The following is a 9,242-nucleotide window of genomic DNA, read 5'->3' on the forward strand; positions in this document are numbered from 1 at the left end:
TGGTGCACCTCTGTCTATGTACCACTATTAGACTGCACCTCACTACTTTAATGCTCAGCAAACTTCTGCTCATCCTTCAAAGCCCAGCTCCAATCGACTGCCCATTGTCTGGTTTCTCCTAGTGAGCCACGACTCTTTCCTTGTGTTCTCCAGCACCGAGCTCCTACCCGCTCCTAAGACTTCTCACATAGTGTCTCCTGCTCACCCTGCTCTCTTCAGTCCTCCCTCTTCTGCCGCTGCGCTCTATGTCACAGGGGTGCTGAGCCTGCAGGCTGCATCTCGCAGCCGTCTGGGATGGCTGGTTGCCAGCTGGGTTTGGCCAATGGGAGGTGCTGGTAGGAGATTGGAAGGCAGAAGGAAGGGAAGGGCCAGGATATTTTTCCCTCTCCGCCTTGGGCAGCATCTCCAGCAGTGGCTGTGTCTCCTCTGTGTCTCCAGCTCCCCCGTAGCTCTGTTGTTCCATATTCCACCAAGTGACCCTGCTCCTGGGCTGGCCGCACTACCTCCTCCACCTTCTGTCCCTCGGGTCCCGGGGTAGGGCCGGCTCCTGCTGTTACTAGTCTTTAGGCTGCTTCTCTGTCTCCAGCTGGCTTCTTGGCTCTCCCATCACCCTCCAGTCCCTAGACTAAAGTTCCTTTTTTGCGAATATTCAAGTGTTTCCTGGTTAGACACTGACCAATACACTTCCTACCAGGCTGCAAGCTTCTGGTGGGAAGAGCTCCATCTTGTACCCTCAGGGTCTGGACAAGAGAAGCTATCAAAAGGTGAATGAATGAATGAAAGAATTTCAGTTACATGACTTCTCTAGCCGTGAGAAGAGGTATAAGGGGAAAGAATTTATCCCTGAGGTTAAAAAACATTTGCATTAAAACGACATCAGTAATAATAACAATGATAATAATAATGAAGTGCTTAGTAAACAGGAGAAGGCTTTATAAATAGGTCTAAGCCTGTAAAGTGCTTTGCAAACTGTAAAGTTCTCTACTCACACTGGGCTGTCCTACTGCTTCAGCCCAGCCCAGCTCGGCATTCCTGCTAAGGTGGCTGTGGGCTGGGGCGGCTGATCTCTTTCCCTCAGAAAGGGAAGATAACGGATTGGAGGCAACATCTCAGCCAAGGAACAAAAGCCGAGGAGGAGCACAGGGGACAGCAAATGATTTACTCATCGCAGCCCCATTTAGAGAAGCTCCTCTCTCCCTTCCTGCCTCCGAGGCGCCCAGACCCCCAGGTGCCCAGCCAAGTCCCGTCATCAAAATTTCTCAGAACTAGGGCTAGGCTGGAAGATGGTCAACGCCTGCCAGCTTGTTCACCCGAGAAGGGGAGAAGGCTGCGAGAGGGGGCATTTCTTTAGAAGTCACCTGGGAAGAGCAGGGCAGATGGAACTTGGGATTCAGAGAGGAGGATGAGCGAAAGGGAATTTCAGAGACGCAAGGGAGCGAGCCAGCCTGACTCGGATGATGTTCCCCCAAAGCGGAGCCTGAGACAAGGACTTGGGTACAATTAATTTCCTTGGGAAGTGATCACAGGAAGCAGGAGTGGGGGAGTAGGGAGACAGGGAAGGAGTTGGTGGACACTCTGGGCAACTAGGGGACCCTCTGAGTCTGTGTAGAGTCGTTCATCCAAAGGATAGAAGGCTGAGGCGCTTATCCACCAACTCCCATCCCCCCAGGGTTAAGCATTGTCCTGGGGGCATTAACTTCCTCGTACCTCCGGGCTGTGCTTATGGGTGGGCTGAGCGAGGGGCCAGGGCTTGCAAGAAAGCCTTGAGGTGGAAAAGCTAAGAGACCGGGTGGGCACTTGAGGGAGGATGCTGCCAGGGTGCATGGGGCCCGTGTGCCACGGCTACACCTGAGAGGTAGGATGCGGGCTCTGACAGGGGGCACCCACAGCGTCTTCCACCCCTGCTGCCCTGATGTTCTCCAGCCTGAGTGGCCAAGCTCCACGGCCCTTCCTTCCTTCCTCCCTTCCTTCCTTCTTTCCCCCTTCCTTCCTTCCCCTTTTCCCTCTCTCCCTCCCCGCCTCCCTCCCTCCCTTCCCCCATCCTCTCCTTCCTCCCTTCCTTCCTTCCTCTTTCCCTCTCTCCCTCCCCGCCTCCCTCCCTCCTTCCTTCCTTCAGCAAACACTTCCCCAGCACCTACTATGTGCCAAGAACTGTGCTAGGTGCCGGGGAGAGTGTCTGAATAGGGCCGACAAGGTCCCTGATCTTGTGCTGCTTCTGTTCAAATAGAGAAGACGGACAATAAATAAGCGTATCTGCAAATTAACAAGATGCTTTCAGAGAGTGATGAGTTTCTGAAGGGAAGAAACGGGGAGCTGGAGCAGAGAGAAACGAGGGGAGGGAGAGACGCTCCTTCAGCAGGGCTGTCGGGGCGGGCCGGGGAGGTGACACGGAGCAGAGCCTGAGGGATGAGGAGGGATGGCACACATACCTCCTGACCCCAATGGCTTCCGACGTAAAATCTGAGGTTTTACGGACTGGTACAATATAAAAAAATTTCTGAGAACCAATATAGGGTTACTCACCTTTTATTCTGCCAAGTAAAAGCATTTTTAAAATCTGATTGACAATCACCATGATTTCCTACATGGAAGGACATTTTAAACACTCCCTCAGTAGGAAGAACATGATCTCAGAATGAAGATAGTCCCTTAGGTGAAATAAAGTTAGCTTTATCAAAAGCTCCCTTATTTTCCTCATTTTGGTCCCTGACTCTTGAAAACATCTCTCTATCTCCACGTCTAACTTGGGCTCAGGACACATCATTGTTCCTTTCTTATTCCTGGGATTTTCGTAACAGGAAATAAATGTGACGATTGCATGGATACAGCCACGTCCATCAGTTTTCCCGTTTGTAAAGTCATGGTGGGTAGCTGCTTGAATTCATCTCTAAGATACGGACTAGAAAGTCAGAGGAGACCTTAGCAACTCATTTAACAGGCTCAGAAAGTACACAGAATTCCCCTCCTCTCACCACCACCTTCTCTGCCTGGTAAACTCCTCTTCTACTCACAAAACCCAGTTCAAATATCCCCCTGCTGCAATCATTCATCCATCCTCCTGCTCCCAGAGAGAGTCCTGGCCTGTACGGGGGACACATCCCCATACATTGTGATGGGGATGTTTCCTGGGTGACGGGAATCAGTTCAGTGTCTCCCTTCCAGATAACCTCATATTTTCCCAAAACTCCTCAGCGTGAATGTGGATAATGCAGAAATATAGGGAACAGAGAACTGAGGGTAGAAGAGAAAGGGAAGTGAAGGAACGTTTATTAAGTGCCTGCCATGTGCCTGTCCGGTGCTTTCTGTGCATTATGGCATTTGAAGCCCTCACTTGCACAAAGACAGTCCCTCCCACACAACGAATGCTCTTCACCCTCTCTCCACACACTGCTCTGTGCAGCTGTGACACCTCCCTCCTGTCTAAGTGTCCCCCTCCTGTAGGGTCTGCTTTCCTCCTGTTCGGCCTTGATTCTACACCCAGCACCTGGCAGCCTGGGGTCTGCCCACCCTGCCTACAGGAAGGTGGTTCGTGCCTGCAGGCCGCACAGTGGGGGTCTGCAGTCAGTTCGGGGAGAGAGAAATGCTCCAATGAAGAGCGTGCGTGGTCCTTTCCGGCCTGAAAATACTGGCATCCTTTAATCCAGAGAGGCCCTTGTTCCAAGACTCCAGAGTTGACAGTTTTGTGACAAAGGCCCTGGAATGCTGACTCTCCCCTTCCAAGATTCTAGAACTCTAAGTTTCTACAAACAAGGGAGGGGGTCTCTGCTTTAGGACTTGAGCAGTCTCTGCTACCAGGGGCCATGAGGCCTCAGGACCCCAGACGGGCCATTTGGGACTGGGACCAGCGTGGAGGAAAGTTCCAACATGCCCCTGTCTTCGAGCTTCATTCATAATCGATCTATTTGCTTGGTGACAGGGGGCTGAGAGCTCGAAGTTAGAGAGGGTGCCCCTGGAGAGACCTTCCTCTCCCCTCTGACGATGCAGTGGCCTCTGCCAGCCTGCAGGCCCCTTCCTCGACGGCAGCTGCTGAAGGCCTGGCAGTTCCCGCACCGGCCTCCCTCGAGTCCGCACCTACTATTTCCTTTTTCTCATTCTCCTGAGCGAGGAGCCAATTTTCCCTCCGCAAACCTTTACCAACTGCCGACCAAATGCCAAGCGTGGGTTGAGCACTTGACATCTATCACAGGTTGGGATCTCCATAAGCAGAGCTCGGGGTGCAAGACATTGATTAGGGATCGACACCTGACACCTGTGAAAGCAAAGAAAGCAAGCAGGATTGGACAGGGGGAGAAGTCAACGGACGCAGGCTCCGCGAAGCCTCAGCCAAGACGGCAGGGCGCTCTGGATGAGCACTGCCTGGCGGGGCTGTCCTGCACCTGCCGAAATGGCCAAACCTTTCAACCCCTGGGGCAGTCACCAGATACTGGCTGCCCTGGGAAAGGTGTGACCGCAGGCTGGGCGGCTCTCTGCTGCGGAGGCAGACCTGAAAGAGCTGATGGCACTCCCCGAGCCCAGCAGCAAGCCCTTCCTCGAAGGCGTGCCTGGGCAGCCCCTCTCTTTGCCCACCCCAACAGCCAGGATGTGATTGAACCCCTCCCACTGCCGCTCGCAGCTGTGCAGGAGTTAACTGACCTGTTTGACAGATGAGTTCTCAGAGGTTGAGCAACTTGCCCAGAGCATCTTTCAGAAGGGAAGTCAGAATTAGAAGCCAGGTCTGTCCATGGCCAAAGTTTTACGGTCTCCTCACCAGACCATAGGGGTCCTTGGCACTGGGGATCCATTTTTATACATTCCTTTCGGAGGGAACGGTGGCTGGATGGGAGCACCAAGGATAATTTCCCCCAAGCTTTACCCGACAAGGGTCCTCAGCATCCAGCCGTCTTTTCCCTCATCTTCCTTTAGGACCCCTGACCTGGCTAAGTCCACGAGGTCCAGGTGCGGCTCCACGTCCTGCTCTGGGACAAGCATGTGACCCAGGCTAAGCCAATCAGCGCATCACGTTTCCCTGGCCAGACAGTTGGTTCATAGCTAGCTCATGACCTGAAGGGGACCAATCAGAGCGAATTCCAAAACCTTTGCAGGAGCTGCCACAAGTCTTGCTCTTTCTAGCTGCACTTGAACCTGCAACAATGCAGACGTGGAGCTGCTGGTATGTTTCAGTTATTTACGCTGTGTAACAAACCGCCCCAAAACTAGTGGCTTAAAGAAACAATGGTTTATTATTTCTCATGATTCTGTAGGTTGACAGTGGTGCCCGTGTTCCATATGGTGCTGGCTGGGGGCACTCATATGGCTCCATGCAGCTGCGGCTGGACTGGAAGGGCCAAGAACTAATAATAGCCCAGGGAGAGGGTCAGGGGCCGGGGGGCAAAAGTAGAGGAGATGGGAGTGGTCCACCCCAGGTGCAGGCAATAAGGAGAAGCATTTTTCGCAGAAAATTTAGAAATGATAACACTGACTAAAAGTCAATCTGCTTTTTACCGTCACTGGATGCAGGTAATTCTAAACAATGTTAGTGTTAAACACCTCCCCTCACTAGGGCAGGCCGTCATTGCCCCTTATTACAAAGGCCTCTCTCGGGGTCTGGAACCTTCGTGGTGACTGTTAGCTGGGGTACCGCGGTTCTCCTCTGTAAAGCCTTTTTTTCCATGTGGCGTGTCATCTTCCCAGACCTCTCCACCCGGTAGCTCTTCAGCAAGAAAGTCTGACTTCCTTACAGCCTGGCAACAGGACCCCAAGAGGGAGCATGCCGAGACGTCAGCACAAACGTACAAGTGTTTATGAGGCCTCAACTTGCATCACAGATGCTAATATTCCACTGGCCAAAGCCAGTCACATGGTCAAGCCCAGTGTTCCGTGCAGGAGAGGACTCACAGGCACAAGTCCCGGGAGGCACGGTTCACTGAGGGCCACCAATGTAACAGTCTACACCTGGGGCTTCCTCACCACCTGGAGAGGAGGGTCAAGCAGAGCCACTAGCTGCTGGGTGTGTCAGGCAGGGCCCCTAAAGGAAACAGTTCCTCCCAAACTGTAATTTCAGGAGGGGCTAACAAATGGGCTATTTGCAACGTTGTCAGCTGACAGTATTTCCGGGATCCAACAAATGATGGTGCAGTTCTTTGGGTTGGTAATGAGGGTGGGAATTCAGCACCCCTAAGCCTGAAGGACAAGAGCAGGGTGTGGTTACTAGAATCCAGGGAGAGTAGCTGTGCCTCCAAGAGGCAGCTGCCTGACAGGAGCTGGGGCCCTTGGTAGAGGGAGCTGACAGAGAGGAACCCGGGAGGGGAAAATAGTCTACACTCATCTCCTCCCTCCCTCGGATTGCCCTCCTTTGCCTCCCATTGGCTGAAAACTTGTGGAAGCCAGAGGGCAAGGGAGCCTGCTGATAGAGTCCGTGCAGGTCAGCCCCCAAGCCACAGAGCAGAGTGGACCAGGGGAGAGAGCAGATCTGCAGGACCCGAAAAAGATACCCAGCGCAAAGCCACCCTCAGGAAACCTGAAAACGGAGCAGCACAGCACGAGACAGAGGGGCTAGGAGGAAAGAAACTGGGTCCTGAACGCGTCATCCAGGCCCCTGAATCCAGCAGAGCCCGGAGCAGTGATGTTCCTGGGCTTTTTCCCTACGGAAGCTAACAAATCCTCTTTCTGCTTAGGCCAGTGTGGGTTGGTTTCTGTCTCTGACAATCGAAAGGGCCCTGACTGGTGCACTCCCGTGGAGGGGCTCCCATCTAGTGGAAGGACTGCGTTTCGCTCTCACCAGAGTCCTAAGAGGTGCGGAGGGCAGTTCACATTGTAGGTGAGCGAACTGAGGCTCAGAGAGGTCAAAGGCCTCGGTCCAGGTCGTAGGGCTCATTAGTAGCAGAGATGGGATCTGACCTTGGCCGGTCTCAATGTTCCCGCGGCGTTTAGCTGCTCTGTCTCTTGCCTCTGGTCTGCACTCGGGTGAAGAGTGTCCTTCCTCCTAAAAAAGGTCCGTCCACGGCCCAAGCCCAGGCGCCTGCGGAGGTGAGCTTGTTTGGAGATAAGTTCTTTGAAGATGTAATTAAGTTAAGAATCTTGAGATGAGATCATCCTGGGTTTAGAGTGGGCTCTAAATGCAATGGCAGGTGTCCTTATAAGAGAAAGGAGAGGGAGACTTGAGACCGAGACACAGGCGGATGGCCATGGGAAGCCGGAGAGCAGAGGCGGAGATGGCTGTGATGCATTTCTAAGCCGAGAAACAGCAAGGCTGGGGCTGGCCCGGTGGCACAGCAGTTAAGTTCACACGTTCCGCTTCTTGGCAGCCCAGGGTTCACCCATTCGGGTCCCGGGTGCGGACATGGCACCACTTGGCAAGCCATGCTGTGGTAAGTGTCCCACATATAAAGTAGAGGAAGATGGGCATGGACGTTAGTTAGCTCGGGCCAGTCTTCCTCAGCAAAAAAAAAGAAAGGATTGGCAGCAAATGTTAGCTCAGGGCTAATCTTCCTCAAAAAAAAAAAAAAGGAAGAAGAAACAGCGAAGGTTGCCGACAACCATCAGAAGTTAGCAAAGAGGCATGAAATGCATTCTCTCTCCGAGCCTACAGAAAGTACCAGCCCTGCTGATGCTGGGATTTTAGGCCTCTGGCCTCCAGAATTTACTGTGAGGGAATAAATTTCTGTTGTTTGGGGTCACCAACTTTGTGGTAGTTTGTTACGACAGCCATAGGAAACTAGTTCGTTACAACAGCCATAGGAAACTAATACAGGACCTTTGCACATGCCGTTCCATTTGCCTGGAATAGGATCCTCTTCCTTTTCCTAAACCTTCACTCAACTCTGCCTTTTGGGGCTTATAAATAGACAAACCTGCAGAAAAGAAAGGTGACCTTTCAGAGAATCGCTCACACTGTCCCCTCACAACTTTCCTCCTTGTTCTGCAGGTCTCAGCTCTAAGGCCACCTCCTCCAGGAAGCCTTCCCTATGTTCCTACCCTTTTCTGTGCTCCCATAGTCATCCGAGACTGCCTCCACCACAGCTGTGCTGGCACTGTCTGTTGACATGGCTTGTTTTCCACTCCCTCACTGGACCTGGCGCTGCTCAAGGACAAGGACTCCACACGATTCCTCTCTGTGGCTGCAGCTGTGCCTAACACAGATTCAGGCACTGTAGGGACATTCACTAATGTTTGCTGAGTGAATAAATGAATGAATGTTCAGTTCTTCTCCAGTTCTGTTCCACCTCTGGCCCCCTGCCCCAGGGGGAGAAACCCTTTCTCAGAGCGTATGTGAAATAGCTCCAGATCACCAATGGCGGGCGGGAGTGGGACACCCACCCTTGAGTCCAGCGCACTTTAGCACAGCCCTCCTGCCCGAGTTGCCAAGGCCCTGTCAGAGGCATGACAAACAGCTTGGCTGATGGCTTATAATGTCAGAGATGATGGAAACAGGGAGGCGACGGCTGAAAGAATGGGTTGGGGACGCTTGTCATAACTTTATTTGTGGGAGGTGAGTTCCTGTCGGCCGGGTGATGGATGGCGGCAGGGCAGGCACAATACAGACCCTGCCACGGCGTCTCCCCCTCCTCTCTAAGCCAAATGACTTTGGGGATGAAAAATGACTTTCTGGGGAGAAGCAGGGGGAGGGCAGCTTCAGGGGGAGGGCGCTGTCCGGTTGGCACCTTGGAATGACTTTTGCTTTTCTTGCTGAGAGTTGGGTTTTGCCTGGTCCAGCCTGACAGGTTTTTTTGTTCCACCTTCCCTTCCTTCCAAGGAGACTATTGTTGCTAATCCCAGACACATTGCCTGCCTTAATCCTCAAAGGTGCCTAAAAAGCAGTGTATACTTTACAGACGAGGAAACCAAGGCTTGAAGAGGGGAAGTAATATGTATGCAAAATTCCCTGTGAAGGAAATGGCAGACCTGGGATTCGAACCTGTCCACTTACTCCAAAGGCTGGCCCCTCTCCATGGCGACGTGATAAGGACCACATAAGTAATATGTGCCAAGTTCCTTGGAAGCACAGTGATGAGAACAGTTTATCTCAGGGGAAAAAGTCAGAGAAGACTGCCTGGAGGAGATGATATTTGAGTTGGTCTTTGAAGGGTGAATAAAATGTTAATTGGTAGAGAAAGAGGATATCGGGGATTGGGAAGAGAAAACAGAGGCATGGCAGACATTTCTGTTTGCTTACCCAAAAGCTGTCATTGCCCTCTTTCTCCTTTCTAACAGAACCTCAGTTTTGGGGGAGAGGGGTCTCCATCCTTCTACAAATGGTCATATGC

General features: G+C 52.5%; 1 long non-coding RNA gene across 1 annotated transcript; it reads left to right on the forward strand.

Annotated features, from left to right (window-relative positions):
• Positions 1-4,902: 4,902 nt before the first annotated feature.
• LOC138920088 (uncharacterized) lies at positions 4,903-8,178 on the forward strand. The gene is made up of 2 exons (XR_011430751.1): positions 4,903-5,149; positions 7,904-8,178. It is a non-coding gene; the product is annotated as an uncharacterized lncRNA (long non-coding RNA).
• The last annotated feature ends 1,064 nt before the right edge of the window (positions 8,179-9,242 follow it).

The sequence above is a fragment of the Equus caballus genome, chromosome 22, assembly GCF_041296265.1.
Source record: "Equus caballus isolate H_3958 breed thoroughbred chromosome 22, TB-T2T, whole genome shotgun sequence".
Lineage (NCBI taxonomy): Eukaryota > Metazoa > Chordata > Mammalia > Perissodactyla > Equidae > Equus > Equus caballus.